The sequence below is a fragment of the Panthera leo genome, chromosome E2, assembly GCF_018350215.1.
Source record: "Panthera leo isolate Ple1 chromosome E2, P.leo_Ple1_pat1.1, whole genome shotgun sequence".
NCBI lineage: Eukaryota > Metazoa > Chordata > Mammalia > Carnivora > Felidae > Panthera > Panthera leo.
In genome coordinates this window covers 18967324-18987746 of record NC_056693.1, presented here as the reverse complement: position 1 = coordinate 18987746, position 20423 = coordinate 18967324, and the positions used below count along the sequence as shown (strand labels likewise).

Sequence of the window (20423 nt, the reverse complement as noted above, 5' to 3'; positions counted from 1 at the left end):
AGCACCCAGGGACACTTCCTCCAAACCAGCTGTCCTTTCCGCCTCACATGCTTCCTCTTCTCGCTTGAAAAAGCTTGGGATCCACGGCCCACCATGTCAGTAACACTTTTGGCTCTGTTACTCAACTGCCAGATGAATCCTTGCTTCACCTTCTTCACCTTTACCTGAAAGCTGCTGGGGCAAGTCACTTAACAGGAAAGAGGGCTCTACTCTGAATGGATAATTAGCAACCTGAAATAGATTCTCCATGCAATTTGTAAATTCTCCCAAATTTCTCCTTTCAACTCCCCTTTCTGCTTTCACACCTTTCCCACTTTCCTCACACCTCTGTCCCCAAGCTTCCCTCTCTCTTTGCTGCAAAGCATTTTACATCCCCTCGAGCCTTTGCAGAACCTCACAAAATGACCATCATGTCTCTCCTGTATACTCAGCCTGTTTCTGTCAACTGGATCCTCCTCTCTGACATTGAAATGTGTGTAAGTAAATCTCTTCCACCTTATTTAAGAAAAAATGTTTTAATGTTTAATTAGAGCGTGTGCACGCACCTGGGTGCACATGAGGAGGGGCAGAGGGGGAGAGAGAGGATCCAAAGCAGGATCCATGCTGTCAGTTCAGAGCCCTACACAGGCTCGAACCCATGAACCATGAGATAACGACCTAAGCAGAATCAGGAGTCAGATGCTTAACCAACTGAACCACCCAGGCGCCCCTAACTCTCTTCCATTTTAAAAAACCAAACACCAGGGCACCCGGCTGGCTCAGTCAATGGATGCGACTCTTGATGCTAGGGTTCTGAGTTCACACCCCACGTCGGGCATAGAGCTTACTTTAAAAAAAAAAAAAAAAAGTCACCAAAAAGCCTCCCTTCAATCTAAACTCACCTTCAGCTCCTACCCACAGCTTCAATGAACCTAAGCTCCAATGACATCTCCAGCTGCAGACCCTCCATCCCCAGTTGCCTCCTCAGTGCATCCTCCTTGATGTCATGTTTACAGTGGAACTCATGGCCTTCTTTCTGTCTTCGAGACTTTCCAGCACTGTGTCACCACTACAGTGGTTCATCCCAGAGACTCGGGAGAAATCTAGGATTCCGTTCTCTTCCTGACCCTCCATATCCATTTCATCAGTGACTTCCATCTGCTTTGTTCCCCACTACCACTACCTCAGTCTGTGAGTGGCTTTCCACATGAGGTTCACATACCCACGGGTATAAGAAAGCCATCTACTAGAGTACAGGAAGAAAATGTCAGAACTTCTATATAGATTTTCTTTTTAATCCTTTAAAATTATGTTTCATAATGTAAATAGTATGTTAGTAGTGTAGTGGATATATATAGGCATTCCTTGGCATATTCCAGATTTGGTCCCAGACCACTGTAAAAAAGCTAATAATGCAATAAAGTGAGTCAAGTGAATTTTTTGGTTTTCCAGTGCATATAAAAGGTATGTTTAGGGGCGCCCGGGTGGCTCAGTCAGTTAAGTGTCTGACTTCAGCTCAGGTCATGATCTCACAGTTTGTGGGTTCGAGCCCCGCGTGGGCTCTGTGCTGTCAGTCCAGAGCCTGGAGCCTGCTCTTGATTCTATGTCTCCCTCTCTTTTTGCCCCTCCCCTGCTCACACTCTCTCTCTCAAAAATAAACATTAAAGTTCTTTTTAAGTTTTGTTTACAATAATACTGTAGTCTGTTAAGTGTGCAACAGCATTATGTCTAAGAAAACAATGTACAGGGGTGCCTGGGTGGCTCAGTCTGTTGAGCGTCCGACCTCGGCTCAGGTCATGATCTCGCAGTTTGTGGGTTCAAGCCCCACGTCAGACTCTGTGCTGGCAGCTCAGAGCCTGGAGCCTGCTTCAGATTCTGTGTCTCCCTCTGTCTCTCTGCCTGCTCCCCCACTCACACTCTGTCTCTTTCTCCTTCAAAAATAAACATTAAAAAAAAAAAGAAAACAATGTACATACCTTAATTTAAAAATACTGTATTGCTAAAAAATGCTAAGCATCATCTGCGTTTTCACTGAATCATAATCACTAATCATAGATTATCATAACAAATACAATAATAATGCAAAAACATGAAATATTGGGAGAATTACCAAAAGTGCACAGAGATACAGAGTGAACAAATACTGTTAGAAAAAATAATGCCAATAACTAGCTCAATGCAGAGTTGCCACAAACCTACAAATTGTAAAAAATGCTGGATCTGAAAAGTGCAATAAAGGGAAGCATATTAGAATGAGGTATTTTTGTATATATTAATGAAATCTAGATAGTAGTCAAACTTTTGCTGATAGAAGTTCAAGAACAATAAGAAAAATGTGGAGGCCCTGATCTATATCAGAATTGTTTTTTGCTTGGACAATTGAAATAGTTTCCTGATAGCTAGCTATCTAAAATATACATACAATTCACAATTTTAACCATTTTTAATTGTATAGTTTTGGGGTGGTTGTGCGCTATCACCACATCCATCTCCAGCAGTTTTCATCTTCCGAAACTGAAACTCTATACCCGTTAAAATATAAACTCCCCATGCTCCCCTCGCCCCATTCCCTGGCAACTACTATTCTACTTCCTGTCTCTACGAGTTGCTTATTCTAGGTATCTCCTATAAGTAGAATTATAAAATATTTGTCCTTTTGTGAGTGGCTTATTAGCATAATGCTTCATGGTTCATACATTTGTAGCATGTCAGAATTTCCTTCCTTTTTAAGGCTGAATAGTATTCCATTGCATGGATATACCACATTTTATCTACTCATCCATCAAATAACACTTGGGCTGCCTCCACCTTTTTGACTATTATGAAAAAGGCTGCTATGAACATGGGTGTAGAAATCTACATCCCCTTTTGCCTCCCCCTCTATAGTCCTTCTCTGCAACTGTAGTCCAGGCAATCCCTTTAAACGCACAAGCATGGTAAAATCATCCCTCGCTTTAAATTTACTAGTTTCCCACTGCTCTCAGTCAAAATCTTACTATCCTAGTTTCTCGAACACACATTGAAGACACCTGCTGTTTCTTCTGCCCTAACATGCTTTCCTCTCTGCTTCTCTAAGTTGTTTCTTCCTTCTCTCCTTTAGGGCCTCAACTCCTGTTCTATTTCCTGGGCAAATAATTCCCTGATCACCCTCCTACACTAGGTCAGGGAACTCTCCCCCTCCCTCTTTCACTTTCCCCTCCTACCACTTGTCACAATTGGCACTATCTCATCGTGCGTATTTGTGGCAATTTTATTGTGTTTCCACTAGAGAATAAACCAATGAGAGTGAGGGCATTACCCTGTTCCTACAGTGCCTGTCAGGACGTGGCATCCAGTAAGCACTCATTATTTGAGTAATCTATTTCAATAATAAGTCTGTGAGGACGTAGCTAACCCATCCCGCCCACAGGCCAAGCCACAGTGGAGGATAGGGGTGGCCCTGCAGGCTCTGGCCGACTGTCTTTAGCCCCCACCCTAGCCGTCCCACAGGGAGGTCCTCGGTGCCTGGGGTAGGAAGCTCAGGGCCGCCCCCTCCCGGCTCGCGCAGCGGGGATCAGCTCCGAGCCCCCGGGTCCGCCTCCACTCCGGCGTCCGCCTGGGGCGGGGGCGGGGCCGGCCTGGAGACGTCACTTCCGGTGTACACAGCCGGTCCGGGCGGTGTGCTGGGGGCCGGGGCGCGTCGCAGGTGAGGAACGGGCGCGAGCGGGCACTCCGTGGCGCAGGCGGGCGGGCTGGTGGGTGGCCGGTGGGCTGCGGGCCGGGACTGGCGACTGGACGAGCTCGCGGACAGCCGCTCCGCTCGGGGCCGCGGGGCGCGGGGCCGTGGGCTCCCGCCCCTTGCCCGTCCGCTGTGGAGGACGCCGGGCTCTGGGGGCGCTGGCCGGGCGGACGGAAGCCCGGAGGGGCCTCATGGCTCGTGCCCGGGACGGGGGGCGCCGGGGTACTCCGCAGACGCTGGACGGGAGGGGCGGGGGGCGCTCCCTCGGGCCCCCGGGGCCGGGGAGGTCGGGCTGGCGCCGGCGCCCGTTCCCGGAAGCCGGCGGAGCGGTCCGCGGAGGCACGGCGGCCTGTGGGCGTCCGGGGTCCGCCGAGACTGGCTGGGGACGCGGCCCTCACGCCGCCCCGCGGCTGCCTGGCCGGCTGCGCGCACCTTCGCGGCCGTGCGGGGCCACCGAGGGACACGATTTTCCGGCCCCGCGGAGCCTGCTGGCGCAGTCGGGCCGGGGGAGGTTCTGCGGGGACCCGGCAGGGCTGGGGGCTGAAGGGACCCACGCCTGTGGGGCGAGTGCAGGGTCAGGGGTGTGTCTTCCTGCTCCGCGCGGTGCGAGCAAAGAAGCACGCCTGGTTGGCATGATAAGAATTCTGTTCATACTCCTCACAAAATTTGCCAGGTGAACACTCAGGTTGGGGGACCCCCATTTGAAAAATGCTTGTTCCCGCACCGTCACCCCCATTATAAAAGCAATTCATTCTCCTCACATTCAAGACAACACAAAAAGTGTTGTGACAATACTTTTTCAAATGACAGTCATCCGCCAGCCTGCCACTCAGTGACGATCATTGCTAACATTTTGGTTATGTCAGTAAAATACAACGCATTTCACTTGTATTGTCACTTCTGTGGACTTGATTGCACACCGTAATTTAAAGCCCTGCTGGTACATAGGTAGATTGTTCCCAGTTGGTCACATCACAAGATAATTTTGTCCAAAGGAATCGTCTGATTGGTTTAGGATAAATTTACAAATGAAGTCAAAGGTAACCTTCGTGTAAAAAATCGGTTATATTTGTTTCCTTTATTGACAAGTTGGAAAAATTCTTCTCCGTCCCGGTGTTATAAAAACTTCCATTCATTTTGCTTCTCATTTCATGGTTTTATTATGATTATTTTTTAAATTTCGGTTTAAAAATTGCTACTCAAAATTTCGTTTTGGTGTGAGATAGAAAATATTTTCCAAATGGTTAGTTGACCCAGTTTTATTGAATAAGCTATGACTGCCATTTTATCATATTTTAGATCTGAAGTTCTCAGTATGTGTTTATAAGACACTACTCACAAATTTGATATGTAGATTTTGTGAAGACCGTTTTTAAATTTCGTTCACAGTATCTTTTCTTTTTTCTTAATAATTTTCCTTTACAAGGCTAGGAAATATTTCGTGTTTGGGTGTGGTTTTTTTTTTTTCTTTTCTTTTTCTCTTTAAAAATGAAAAGTTTAGTTTATTGTTTCATTGCTTTCTTGCTGACAGGATAACAAACTCCATATGAAGAGTTCAGGTTTGTTGTGGCAACTTTTCAGTCTGGCATTTGAGATTCTAATCTTCCTCTATTTTTGCACACGAATACGTAGGTTAGCATTGGAGACCAAGATAGAAAAGCTCTCAGATTCCCTTGGCAAGCCTTGATTTTTCAATCTAAAATTATCTCTGGATTTTTGGAAGACAGCATGTTTTAAGCATCCTTTAAAAAAGAAATTTAAACAAGTTGCATATGATTCTGCTGAAATCTTACTAAATGTTTATTCTATTTCAATCCCGGAGCCTAATACACCAGAAGCTTTATGTCAAGTGGTGCTTCCAAGACTGTAGGAAAATAATCATATGTAAGAGCTAGTCGGCTGGGGCATCCCATGGGTTGGGTGCCCAGTCTCTTTCTTTCCCTCCTGAGACTTCGTCCTTAGTGGAAAATGATGACCTTCCTCTCTGGACAAAGAATGTTGGTTTGAATAAGGAATAGCTTTACTTTGGAGTTATGGTGGGGCCGGGGAAGGGGGGGGGGGGTGCCTTTTTCTCTTAGTATAAGTTCACTAAGAGCCTGAATGAGTGAGGGGTTGTGTTTCAAATGTGTTTATTTCTATTGAAACTGCTCTTGAGGCCCAATCGATAGATGCAGTTGCTGCTGCTTACTCATTTCCCTTGACCTTGACCATAAATATTTGGCATGGTAAGCCAGATTTTCTTGCTGTTGTCAGTCTCCTCTTGGTTGGCTTTTTTGACTTGGAGCTATTGTAGTCCTTTTCTTAAACTTTGTGACTGTGGTTTTTCACTTGTCTTTGTTGGTGCTCGTCCCACATCTGTCTATGAGCATTTTCCAAGGCCTAGCTTCATGCCTCTACCTCTTTTCCCCCAAAACAGTGCTTCTTTGCACTCATCCAGTATGAGATATAGGCAGAGAACCACTTCACCCCCTCACTCCTGTCTCCATACATTGACCCCAACTCAGACTTTACTGCAAGTCATTTCCGTACCTCCAACAGACCCCTGGTCATGTTCTCCAGTCTGTGCTTTCTCCAGGTGAGGGAGCCCTTCACTGCTTCCCAAGGTGGCCTGTCTTTCATGACTGTAAGGACCTATCTCATTCCATTTTCCTTCTTGATTGGAGTTGTATTTGCGGTTTGCTTTCTGTCCCTTTAACATGATTTAGATTTTGTATGTTTACTCTTAGGGACTTCAGACATAATCTGGTCCCACCCTGGATGAGAAAGATGAGACCCAGTGCTTTTATTGATTAATTTAGTCAACTCACATTTATGAAGTACTCACAGTGTGGGCCAGTTACTGTTGTGGAAAATTGGAATACAGAGCTGAAAGGCACAGCCTGAACAAGAAGGCCAAATAAGCAATTGCCATAAAGTGTCATAAGTGCCTAGAAGTGGGGGACACATGATAAGCTCCACCAGGTTTCAGAGATCTTGCCTGTCCTGTTCACTGCTATTATCTCCAGGACCTAGAACACAGTGTTCTGGGAACAATCAAGTGTTTGTTGAACGAATCAGTGATCATCTGTGAATGAAATGAGAATAAAAGAGCTGTCTATAGAAAAGATGTAAACCAAGAGACATTTTTGTAAGTGTAGTTTGGAGAATTTCAGGGAAAACTTTAAGTTCAACCAAAATGACCCAGCTATAACCCCAAGAAGGCATGATTGGAATGTGTTTGTAGCCAGAATTGCTTAAACTTAATTTTGTATCCTCAGAAGAAAGACTGCATTTCTAGGAGAGGGTTGGGATGCTGTCTGTGGAAATTGGGGTGGTGAATCCAAGAGAGGAATTTGGTGATATGTCTGTAGGACTGCCTGGGGACTCTGGCCAGAGGAGCTGTGTGCAGTCCTTCAGTGAGCCATCAAGCAGATGGGTGCATCTCTGTTGATGCCCCTACCCAGGAGAATCTTTCCCTTCCTTTGCTTCCATTCTCCTGATACCTTCTGATTAGAACATGGCTTCACATGGAGATTTCCTGCCAACGAGAGATTATGAATGGCTGAGAGCTCCATATGCAGACTGCTTGGATCAGATCCTGGTCTTGGGGTGCTGGCTAATCTCTGTTTGCCCTTCTGTAGAATGGGGATAATAGTAGTACTTTCCTTTTTGCTGCCTGGCATCTGGTAAGTGCTCAGTAAATATTAGCTTTCATGGGTATTTATAAATTTAGTAACTAGCCCTCTGGTTCATACATAGTCATCTTTGAGTTTAGGTGACCTGAATCAGTTGCCCTGGACCAGCTTGCTCCTGGGTGCACTGACAAAACCTAGAACCAAAAGGGGTAGCCATGATAGATACAATTTTCCCAAACCGTTCCTCCAGAGAATCCACCTGCAGTTGTCAGGGAAGATTCCCTGGAGGATGGGCTTGAGCTGCATACTGTGGGAGAACGTTAGTTCGGCACACAGTGAGGGGAAAGGACTTTTAGGGAGGGCCATGACAGGCACAAAGGTGTAGAGGTGAGCAGGCTGAGGTATGTGAGCTATAGAGTTTTAGGGTAAAGGGTAGGCAGGTACGAATAAGGAAGTAGAGGGAAATGAGATTGGAGAGGAAAGTGGAGCCAGCTCTTGAAGAAACAATTAAGAACAATATGTAACTTATTGGGCACTAACAATGTGTCAGGTATTATGTTAATCCCTTAGACTCACTGTGGTAGCCAGGTTTGGTGCCATGTGTCTTGTGTATATTACCTTGTTTAGTCTTTACAACAACCCCATGAAGTAGAGAGGTATATTACAGGAGAAGTAACATGTGGAAGGTCAGCTGGTTGGTCTCTGCCTGGTGGGTGATTCAGTCTGCACATCTCTGCAAGGCTAACACTTGGTATCTTTTGTACATTTAAAAGCCTTTCTGACTCATGTATTTCCTGATGAAGTCCACGCCCATCAAGATCCTCTGACTTTATGAACCGTCTTGGGTTAAAATGTGAAAATATGTGTATCTTAGCATTGAATAAAAAAGGGTGCAGGTGCAGATATGCATCAAGCTTGGAGAAATGCCATTCAGTGAAAAAGGCAAGATGCAGAACACTGTATATGGGCCCATTTGTGTAAAAAAAAAAAAAAAAAAAAAAAAGAGAGAGAGAGAGAGGTACACATGAAATGTTTTGTTTTTTGTTTTTCTAAGTAGGCTTCATGTCCAGCACGGAGCCCAACATGGGGCTTGAACTCATAAGCCTGAGATCAAGACCTGAGCTGAGATCAAGAGTTGGATTCTTAACTAACTGAACCATCCAGGCGCCCCATGAAATAGGTTTCTAAGTGTAGAAAAAAATTCCTGGAATGATAGAAAAGAAACAGTGGTTGCCTTTGGGATGAAGCCCAAGAAATCTAGGCTGTTAGACTGAACTAGCTTTTTCTCACATACTCTTTTGTGTGATTTCCTTTTCACTGTATATGTGTATTATATTTTCAATTAAAAGTTAAAGCAAATTTTTAAATGTTTGCCATGTATGTAGCAGTCATTAAGAGGGGGACTGTAGCATAGATGTTGAGAACAAGGACTCTATCCAGACTGCTTGGGTTCCGTTCCTGCCTCTGCCACTTACTAGTCACTAATCTCTAAGTCACACAGCCTCTGTTTTCCCCATTTTACCCTGTCTGAAAATGGGAGAGGCAGCATTAGCTATCTCCCGGAGTTACAGTGAGGTGTAAATGAGTCAGTACTTGTGAAGTCCTTAGAACAGTTCCTGACCGATGTGTTTGGTGGTGGTGGTGGTGGTGGTAGTGGTGGTGGTGGTGTGGCCTTGTGGCCTTGTACTGTGCACTGCGGTGCATGTGAAGATGGGGCCAGCCTGTTGCTGCGCACTTGCAGTTCATGCAGAAAGGGAAGCTAACAAAAAGCAATGGCAGTGGAGGCTGCAGGAGCTCACGACAGGCTCTGGGAACTGAAGGGGTCCAGGATGGTTTCATCCAAACAGTGGATCTTAAATATGGGCAACTGCTAGAAAAAGTGAAATGAGAGAAAAGGGAACACAGGGACTTGTTTCAAGGGTGATCTGTGCCCTAGACAGACAGAGAAATGAGACAGGCAAGAGGCTGAAGGGAGCCTAAAATTGGGATATAGCATGTGATGGCAGGTCGTCATTATATGGCAGAGTTTCTCTTAGCAGGTATAAAATAATGATATGATTTATAAATGACATCCTAGGTTTGATGAAATGTACCTTGATCTTTGAAATGGCCATGATGTAGATGTTCCTGTGTAATTTATTTAATGAATCCCTTAATGCAGAATACGTGGGCTACTTCCAGGTGGATGCCTGTGGACAGTGCTGCCAGTGACTGTCTTGGATACAGGCCTCTACATTTACTGAGTCTGTTTCTAGGATTCATTCCTAGATGCTGTCACTTTTTTTTTTTTTTTTAAACTGTTTGACTATGTCCCTTGTGTCTGGGCCACAGTCTGATATGTGCTTTTTCAAATTGGTAGTTGCAAAGAGTGTTAATGGGATAGTTTTTTGAGTGCAGAATTAGATCTAGATATTACCTGGAAAAAAAATCTAAATTTTCGTTTTAGAAATAATTTTGGGATTAGGTACTAGCAAGATGGTAATTACGATGGGGAACCTGGGAATCCCAGAGTCTTCCCATACCCCACCCCCCAGGTCCTAGAGGTGGATGCCTGAGAACTGGCAGAGGAGAGCTGGCCCGGCTCCCAGACTCAAGTGCTGCAGGTTGCGGTAACCTGGGCAGGGAAGTCAAAAGTGGTCCCTCTCTCGTGCTCCCAAAGACCTGTCCTGCCCCTGAGTCTCAGAGTAGCAGAGAATGCAGCCACATCCCTGTGCTTCATAATGTGAGGCAGTCCCCCTCTTCAGCCTTGTCCTGGCTCATCTTCCTTCAGCTAGGGGCCGAAGGGGAGGGAGTGGTGAGCAGGGAAATGGGAGGAGCCTTGACCTTCCCTCTGAAGGACACAGGGCAGCCCTCTTAGTTTGTTGCCAGGACTTTGAGAGTTGGGGTCAGAGCAGCAGGAAGGTAAGTACTATTTTTGAAAAATATTGTAACTGTGGTATTTTGAGGAGCAAAAGTTTGCTTTTTTCACTGACAGTAGGGCAGTATGAAGAATTTCACCAGAAGATAAAATGCTTCTTTCTGACTGGTGCCCAGACTGGTGCCGAGCGGATAGCTGCAGTTCCTGAGTGAGACTCAAGCTGTGCCAGGTACTGTGGTTTATGGATTTAGGCCTCCCCACTGGACTGAAGAAACTGAGGCACAGAGTTCAAAGAAACTGAGGCGTAGATTAGTAAGTGCCATTCACTCAACTGGTAATTACTGAGAACAAAGATGCATATCTAGGTCAGTCTGACTCCCAGACCCATAGCGATAACGACTTGCGCTTTGTCAGTGCCTGTTTCCAGGAAATCTCTTTGTATTGGAGCATCTTACCTACAAGGTAAAAGCATGAGCTTTTTCTCCCATTAGGTTGGAAGCTCCTCAAGAACAGGAATTGTGTCTGTTTCATTCATCACTGTATCCCCAGTGCCTGGAGCGGTGTCGTGCACATAGTAGGGCCTCAGTAAATGCTCGAGTATGTGAGGGCTCATGGCCTGGAGAAGTGGCAGAGCCTGGAAGTCAGTCTGGTGGTAAGCCACTGCAGGCCTGCTCTAGCGCTGTCTTCCCTGCCTGGGGAGAATGGGAGGGATGGAGAGGAGGCTTCTTAAATGTCCTCACTCCTAATTATTTGACCTGCTGGGATTTTGTGAGGTAGAATGGGGTCCCTCTGCCTTCACTCTGACTTGTGGTTCTTTTTGAGAGTTGGGAAGGCTTGCTGGGTGTGCAGAATTGAAGGCAGTGTTCCCAGCTTGGAGGCAGGAGCTGGGTAATTGTCCACTGATAAAATTTTTCAAGGGTGCCTTAAATTTTCAGAAACGGTCCTGAATCTGAAGCATATTTATCTAACATTTGTGTAATTCCTCTCCATAGTAAGAGAAATAATTTATAGATTACAGTTTGGTTTACCCATTTGTATATGAGTTTCTTGATAAATACTTGTTTTTCCCCATTTGAGGTTAATTTTAAATAGGTTCCACAGTGCAGATTGTTAAGAATGAGTAGCACTATTAAGTTTTCTTAAATCACTTTCTAATGGGCACATCAATTTTCATTAGTTCAACTTGCTTTTATGTTAGGAAACTTTGCGAATAACAGCTGCTAAAACTAGGCTCAAACAGAGCTGAGTGTTGATCAAGGCTTTTTCACGTAATATACTAATAAAAATAAACTAGAGGTTTTTAATAGATGTAGATTTGGGGGACCATTTTAACAATTTGGGTTCAAAAAATTACATCAGTGCTTGTGTTTTTTAAAAAATGATTGACTTTAGTCAACTATACTTCAGTTTAGAAAAAAGATGGACTTTAGGTCATTCTCCTTGACTTATACCCGAATTTCTGTCATGGGCAAAATTTGTTGTTGTGAATGTTTTCATAGTGCTCAGCTGCATTTGATGTGAAAAAATTTTTTTCAATACTTTTTATTTAAAAAAATTATTTAATGTTTATTTATTTTGAGAGAGAGCACGTGCAAGCAGGGTAGGGGCAGAGGGATATGTAGAGAGAATCCCCAAGCGGGCTCAGCGCTGCCAGCATGGAGCCAGATGCTGGACTCAAACTCATGAACCGTGAGTCATGACCTGAGTCAAAATCAAGAGTTGGTCGCTTAACCGACTGAGCCACCCAGGTGCCCCTGATGTGAAAAATTTTAATGGCCCCAAACCATTTTAGTTTATAAATAAAAACCTGGTGTTACCTGAGCAGACTTTCTCTCAGAAGTTTCAGAGCTAACTTTATTTATCCTTTGGTGATGTGTGGTAGTTATTTGTAGATAAACCTTTTCTTGGCAAGGCTTTGCCAGCTGCCCCCACCCCCTGCTTTTCCTTCTTTTGAAGACTTCTGTTGAATAAAGTTTTTTTGGCTCAGAGTGTTCCTCTAATAAAATTCTTTCAAAATTTCTATCCTTGTTTTGTTTTAAAGGCAACAGCTTTTGAGTTACTCTTTTGATTTTATAAGACTAAACACAAGTCTTAGGATACAGTAGGTTGATTTATTACGAAAAAATTCAATACCTAGCTAGATCTCTCCTCATGAGGACCCATAATGGATTTTTTTTCCCATTAAATTTTCACCATTTTTCTTGGTATGAAACTGAATATATGGTGATTACCATCCATTTCATTGACTTTTCTGCTTATTGATATGCTGTTTACAAAAATAAATTAGTCTTGGGGCGCCTGGGTGCCTCAGTTGGTTGAGTGTCCAACTCTTGGTTTCGACTCAAGTCATGATCTCACAGTTCATGGGATCAAGCCCCGTGTCAGCTCTGTGCTAACAGTGCTGAGTCAGTGTGGGATTTTCTCTCTCTCTCTCTCCCCCTCTCTCTGCCTCTCCTGCACTCTCTTTCTCAAAATTAATAAATAAACTTAAAAAAAAATAAACTAGTCTTTGATCTTCCTTTCTCTCCCCACCCCCAAAATACCCTCAATTTAAACAAAATTGCCCTTCATCTATATGACTATGTAACACATTTGGCCTTTTTTTTTTTTTTTTATTTTTTATTTTGCCTGTGCTATTTTGAAACTGAATTTCAACTCTGTTGACTTTATGGTTAGAAAATTTTTTTCTTCTGCTTAAATTATCAGTTGTTTGTAGATTACTAAATAAAAAAAGCTCTTCAGACCCACTAATGACAACTTGCTTTGTTATTGTAGAGGAATGTCCTGTTTTGTGGTGATAAATGTTACAGTGTTACAGAGCAAGTGTCAGGACAGGAGACAGTCAGACATCACGTGTGGAGACAGTTCCCCTCTTAGACCAGAAGCTCCTTGACCGCAGGCACTGATATCCTGGGTTCCTGGAACACTCAGGCACCATTCACAGGGTTCAAGGTGTTGCTGTGGGATGGGTATAGTAACATCTTTATTTTAACTATTGTAAATTCGAACATTGATTAGAGTTTCTATTTAGTAGGGTTTTTTTTTTTTTCTTTGTCCTTGAGTTTTCATAGCTCACTTTAGGATACATGAACTTCGGATTTTGTCAACTGATCAGTTATTCAGTAAGTTTTTGTTTTGCATTAACAGTAGTTTTAGTAGTCATTTCTTGAACAGAAAAAAAAATAATCTTGGCCTCCTTAAAACTTTTTCACTGACATGTTTTACTCCGATAGAACTTTAATGTTTCCGGAGTTTTTGCATGATTCTTTAAATTAACATTCTTTAACTAATTAACATTAGTTCCATGGAAACTGTGTTCGTATAATAGGCTAGTGTTCAGTTTTGCACATATTTTTATTTGGGGGCAGTCTCCTGGGCACAGAAATAATCTGGGCTTGGTGGACCCAGAAGTGTCACTTCCTTTGCTCTGGCTTTGGCTCTCCATGCCTGCCTTTCCATTTTGATGTTTTAATGATACCCTCCCTGCTCAGTGATTTGTGTTCAGGAAGCTAGGCAGTGATTACTTTTGTTTCTGCTTTGCGAACTTCCTCCCCCACTTCCTATTTTTACCGAGCAACTACAGGAAATGAGGCAGCTCCTGGCTGGCTGCTGCTAAGCACTGATTTGGGGTGGCAGAGGACAAGGCCTTAGGGCCTGAGCCATTTAAAACATTTTCCACCTTAGTCTTTTCGCTACCTCTTTCCTGTAGGAATCACAGGAACCTGATTTTATGATTGGGTTGAGATGATGACGAGTCCTCCTTACCCTTGGTGTGGTGTGGTGTTGCTCAGTAGGAGGGCAGGGCTTCTGTGCAGTAGGTGAGAGGTTTTCTCCATTATAACAGTAGGAGCGGGACGTCGTGGCCTAGCTGCTGTCCTGGGTGAACAGTCTGGCAGAAGCAGAGGATAGGCTGAAGGGACCTGTTCCAAGTAAGGCTGGAAAGGTGGGTTCTGGTCACTTAGTGGGAGCCTTGACTGGCAGGCTCAGAGGGGACTAAAGAGCCCTGTCTGCTCTTTGAGATCTTTGAAAAGTGCCTCAGCCTTTGTGGTATTCTCCTTCCCCTGAACTCATAATGGTGTTTGCTTTTTAAGCCACTGTTTAGCATTTACCACTTGTTTTCCCATGATAACTCTTACTGTATTGTGGACCTGTGATAGCTTAACTTATGTAGGAAGTGTGTATCCTCTTCCCAGAGAGAAGTAACTTTTTACACATTAGGTAACTTGAACACGGAAGGTGGACATCTTGGGTTGGGTAATTGTCTTTGGATGAACGAGGGAGATGCCCTGTGCATCATAGGATAGTTAGCATTTCTGGCCTCTACCCCCTAGCACTTGCCCCAGTTGTGATGACCAAAAAATGTTTCCAGACATTGCCAAATGTCCCCTGAGGTGGGTGCATGTGTGTGTATGTGTGTGAAGTATCCTCTCCTCCACTTGTTGAGAACCACTGTGTTAAAGGATTGAATGCTGACTTCTACTTTTGTAAAATGGAATAAAATACAATGTTGGGTTCCAACGCTGAGGTACATCTTCCCTTCTGCGTACTTCAGTTGAAAGAGCTGGGTCTGAACATCTGACAGCTTGGCTTCTGGTCCTCACGGCAAGCATTCTCTCTCAGTCCTGTCTTGCTTGCTCCAGAAGACTACTGCATGTATAAAGAAGAAAATGAGAGGCATTTAGAGGCTACTGCATGTAGCAGTAACAATAGCTAACATTTATGGAGCAGTTGCTGTAGACCAGGTGAACAGAATTGGTGGGATTGAATGTAAGGGATAGAAAGCAAAGGGACCAGGACAGGGCCCACATAGGGCAACATCTTGGGTTTAGGCTCATGGTTGGAGGTGCCTTTAACCAAGACAGTAAATACAGCAAGAGGAGCAGGGAGTGGAAGGATGACTAAGTATAGTTTGAAGGACCTGAGGAGATGTCTCATGGGTCTAGTCCTGGGAGGGAAGGAGGGAGGGAGAGAGGGGTCTTGACCAGAGTTGAATGTGGGTGTCATCAAGAATAGATATGGGTATGATCTCCTAAAGAGAAATCTCTTTACTTTTCATTACTCCAGCTCAACTTCCTGTCACTTCCAAGACTACAGCTTTAAGCCATATTCTCTAAGAGTGATAAACAGAATGTTGCCATCTAGATATTTGACAGAGGTGGGATAGTGCGGTGGAGAGCTCCGCCTCTGGCAGCAGACGGCCAGGCCCCAAACCCAGTTCTCTTGGTGACTCCTACCTTAGCCACGTGGCAAGAACTTGAAAAACTCACTTAACCTCTTTAGATGCTTCACCTACCTCACAGGGTCATGGAGAGAATTAAATTAGATAATAACATGTAAAGTGCATAGCACAAAGCCTAGTATTGAATACCCACTTGGTTCATGTCAGCTGTTTTTATTTTAGGGTTCTAGCAAGGATTAAATGAGATTATGTAGCTAAAGCATGGTTTAATGCTTGACAGATTGTCGGCGCTTGATAAATGGTTTGTTTTGTTGAGTGCTTGTGTGAACATGACATGTCATCAGTAGTTTTGTTTTTGTTTTTTGTTTTTTGTTTTTTTTTTTTTTAAGCAGAGCCTTATTTCTAGCACTTAACCACTGCCTCTGTGGGCAGCAACACTGACTGTATAAAAATCACCATTAAATAAATACTGAGGATGTACTCATCATTCATCAAATACCTGTTGAATGTTTGCAGTGTACTTAGCACTCTTGAATATCTTGAATGAGCTCCATGATCCCGAGCGTTGGAGGTGGTAGGGAAACACGCAAACTGGTAGTGTGATGCAGTATGTTAAATACAGTAAAGATAATGCTAAGACGTGGCCAAAAACAGTGTGGTACAGTAGCACACAGAGGGACTCCTAGCTCACTTTTTGCCAAGGTGGCTTCCCAGAGGAGGTGATTTCTAAGTTAGACATCCAAGAGAAGTGAGAATAAACCAGGAGAGCTTTCCAGGCAGAGGGAACTGAGCACGTAGATGGTAAGAGGGAAGATGGCACAAGCAAGACCTGGACAGGGGTGGGCAGTGGGGTGGGGGAAGACAGCTGGGAAGCGTTGTGGACAGCCGTAAGTGATGTTAAGCAGCAGAGTAGATAATTAAATTGGCTCTAAAACAATGACACAGCAACCAGAATGGAGCCGTCCAGGAGTTTGGAAGGAGGCTCCTGTGTAATTCCAGCAAGAGGAAAAGAAGATCAGAACTCTGGATCGCCAATAAAGATTGAAGAGAAAAGACTTGAGAGCTATTAAGGAGGCAGGAAGGGTACGACTAAATGATTAAGTGGCTGTAGAAGGGAGTGAGGAGTAGAGGATAGCACCCAGGCGTCTGGCTCACAGGTAGAGATGGTGGATCCAGTAGGTAGGCGGCGATGACGTTCACTAAGACAGGAAAGGAGCAATGGAAGACGGGGAGGGTTGTTTGTGGGCACTTGATTTGAGGACCTGTCCGGAAGGTTGTTGAATATTTGGGATCAGGAGCACAGGAGAAAGATCTGGGCTAGAGAGATGGATTTGGGGATCCTCCCAGGGAGAATATGTTGATAATAGAAACAGACAAGGCACAGCATAGAACTCTGGGGGAACCATAGTGCTTCAGGTCTGTCAGGGGACGAGTGGCTCAAAGAGGCCACTAAGAATGGCCAGGGGGACAAGAGTGGAGCTTAGGAGAGCTAACATCTCCTCAGTCAGCATTGCCTCACTCTTCTTAGTGTGATAACAGATAAGGGGAGCCAAAAAAGTAGAGTCCTAGGACTCAGAGAACAAAGAACTAAATCTTTCGGGCATTTTCTCTTGCCTGGATAGATATTTTAAATTCATGAATGTTGAGAATAAAATTCTTCAAAGCATTTTTCTGGAGCGCATTTCTAAATATGGCTTGTGTCATTCTGAACTGACAAAGAGCATGGAAATGATTGGGCTTTGAACTTCACAGACAATAACTTCACTAATCTCCCTGAAGAATTTCCTGTGGCGTCTCCACATTATCAAGGGTAGATTTAGATTTACATTGTTACAGACTGGAGAGGAGAGAAAATATTCTGTATTTTTTTCTTTGAAGAGGGAATTGTTTATGGAGTGGTTCATGTTTTTTTTTTCTTTTATAACAGCTTTATTGAAATATAACTCACATACTCTATAATTCATCCATTTAAAATATATGATTCAGTGATTTTTAGTACATTCAGAATTCTACAGCCACCACCATAATCAATTTTAGAATGTTTTTATCACTCTAAAAAGAAACCCTGTACCCATTAGCATTCATTCCTTATTCTTCTCATCCCCCAGCCCTAGGCAACCATTAATCTACTTTCTGTTTCAATGGATCTGCCTATCCTGGATGTTTCATATTAATGCAGTCCTGTAGTATGTGGCCTTTTGTGTCTGTCTTCTTTCACTTAGCATAACGTTTTCAAGGCACATACGTGTTGTAGCGTGTATCAATGTTTCATTCCTTTTTATGCCTGAATAATATCCCATTGGATGGCTGCTAAATTACGTCTTCTTTGTTCATTCATCAGTTGATAGACATTTGGGTTGTCCCCACGTTTTTACGATTATGAATAGTAAACTTCATATACAGGTTTTTTGCCTAGACATGTTTTTCATTTCTCTTAGGTGTATACGTAGGTGTGGAATTGCTCGGTTATGTGGTAATTCTATTTTTAACCTTTTGAAGTACTGCCAGACTGCTTTCCAGAGTATCTGCACCATTTTACATTCCCACAAGCAGTATATGAGGAGTCCAGTTTCTCCACATCCTCACCAGCACTTGGTATTGTCTGTCTTTTTTATGAAAGCCATCTCAGTTGCTGTGAAGTGGTATCATGGTTTTAACTTGCATTTCCCTGATAGCTAATGATGCTGAGCATCTTTTTGTATGCTTATTGGCCATTTATATATCTTTTTCGAAAGGTTCATCTACGCTTGATCATTAATTTTGGCAAGTAAATTAAGTTGCAAAACCTGACACTGAAGAACAGATGAACATATTTGACAACAGAAATTAGGTGTGCATGCGTGTGCGTGCACGTAGTGAAAGATGCTGTAAACAGATATAAAAGATAAAGGACAGGCTCCCCAGAGAAATCACCAGCACTGTACTCTCCACCCACCTGTCCTCTTCACTCTCCACCTGAGCTTGAGAAACAGAGTGTTTGATGATCCTGTTACCTAGCTGTGACTTTGGAAGTAGGGACCATGATCTCTGCCTTCTTCCCTGTAGCACTTAAGTACCCAGATACTGCCGCCACTGCAGGTTTCTGTAGAACAGTGGCCTGACAAGTTAGAGAAGTAGCTTGCCACGTGGATGAACATGTTGAACCATGTATCAGAATTTCCTTCCTTTTTAGGCTTAATGATATCCCATTTTATGGTGGTACCAAATTTTGTTTACACTCATCCATTGATGGACATTCGTCTTATTTCCACCTTTTAGCTGTTATGAATAATGCTGCTATGAACGTCGGCGTACAAACATCTGTTCAAGTTCTTGCTTTCACTTCTTTTGTTGTGTATATATCAAGAAGTGAAATTGTTGGATCTTATGGTAATTATACATTTAATTTTTTGAGGCACCATTGTACTGTTTCCACAGCGACAGTACCGTTTTATATACCCACTGGTGATGCCCAGGGTTCCAATTTTTCAGTATCCTTGAGAACATGTTATTTTCTGTGTGGTTTTTTTCTTTTTATAATAGCCACCCTAATGGATTTGTGGTGGTATGTCATTGTGGTTTTGATTTGCAGTTTCCTGATGATCAGTAATGTTGAGCATCTTTTCATGTGTTTGTTAGCCATTTGTTTATTTCTAGTCACGTCCTTTGCCCGTATTAAAACTGGATTGTTTGGTTTGGGGTTTTTGTTTTTGTTTCTGTTTTGTTTTTTATTTTGAGTTGTATGTAGATCTTATATATCCTGGATATTAATCCCCTTTCAGAGGTATAATTTACATACATTTTCTCTCATTCTGTGGGTTGCCTTTTCACTCTGTTGATAGTGTCCTTTGGTGCACAATAGTTTTAATTTTGATGAGTTCAGTTTGTCTGTTTTTTTCTTTTGTTGCCTATGCTTCGGTGTTTTATCCAGGAAGTCATTGCCAAGTCCAAGCTCATTAATTTTTATATATTTAATGAATTTTGTTCTAGGAGAGTTTGCATTTATTTATTTAGTATGCTTAAATTGTCCCATTATTGGCCATTAATACAGCTTATTCTTCAGGTTGAGTCTGAGTCCTTTTGACAGGAGTCACATTAGAAGAATTCCTTGCTGCCTGGCCTGATAAGAATTCCTGGCTTATCTTTTTTGTTTCTGACCCCAGATCTAGAATCAGCCATTTCTTTAAGGAGCTCTGGTTTTGGGGGTGGGAAATAGTATTAGGGACATTCATTACAACTGAGATGTGAATCTTTCTAGGTCTTTTTAGTAAAGTAAACATGTACATTTTGGAAAGAAAAAGGTAAATCATGATTTCAGGCTAATATCTCAAAATCAGATGAATCGTTAAAGGATTTTTGTTTCTTTGATTTTATATTTGTGTCTGTTCTCCTTCGTTGGCAGTAACACCAAAGAGTTACAGTAAAAATACTGTTTTCAACTTGAAATAATCCTTCTCTGTGTGGTTATGCCACACTATTTGATAGTTTAGGTTAATTTTTCTGTTTTTTTTTTTATTTTTAGGGATTGTTTTCTTTTTGATTTACTTTTCTTTTTTTAGTTGTACAAAATATTTACTTAGTCCTAAAGATAAAACTATAAAGCAAGGTAGATTGAGAGAATGAATGGCTTTACTTCCATGCCCTTGTTTACTCTGTACCACATAGTAACATTTTTATTGGTTTTTGATTTATTCTTCTATTGCTTACTTTAAAATATATAAGCAAATGTGTGTGCATATCTCCTGCACCCTACTCCACTCTCATTTTATTTTTCCCTTGTTTTTCATCTTAGCAATCATATTTCTTATTTTCAAGAATTCTTCCTCTGCCTCCTTTATGGTTTGCTTGCTTTTGTTTTAAGGGTGCATTATCTGATATCTCTCTAAGGATACCAGTTAAAATTTCTTATCAGGGACAAAATCTATGTTTCTTCTGGAGTCCAATCTGCTTTTCATCCTAGGTGTCCTTTTGTGTCCTCTGGTTGTTAGGGGTTTTTTGGTTTTTGTGTTTGTTTTTCATTTTTGTTTTTTTAAGTCTACTGTCTGATGATCCTTATCAGTGAAGGACTGGGTTGATGATATATATATATAGGTAATT

General features: G+C 42.8%; 1 protein-coding gene across 2 annotated transcripts in view; it reads left to right on the top strand.

Annotated features, from left to right (window-relative positions):
* Window positions 1–3606: 3606 nt before the first annotated feature.
* GARRE1 (granule associated Rac and RHOG effector 1) overlaps window positions 3607–20423 on the top strand; it is an 84485-nt gene continuing 67668 nt past the window's right edge. Inside the window, exon 1 of one of the 2 annotated variants that reach the window (XM_042921004.1) lies at window positions 3607–3664. The gene's annotated coding sequence lies outside the window, so the exon portion shown is untranslated. Of the gene's footprint in view, window positions 3665–9619; window positions 10213–20423 lie in introns of those variants that run through there. The other variant, XM_042921006.1, reaches the window with a different exon arrangement.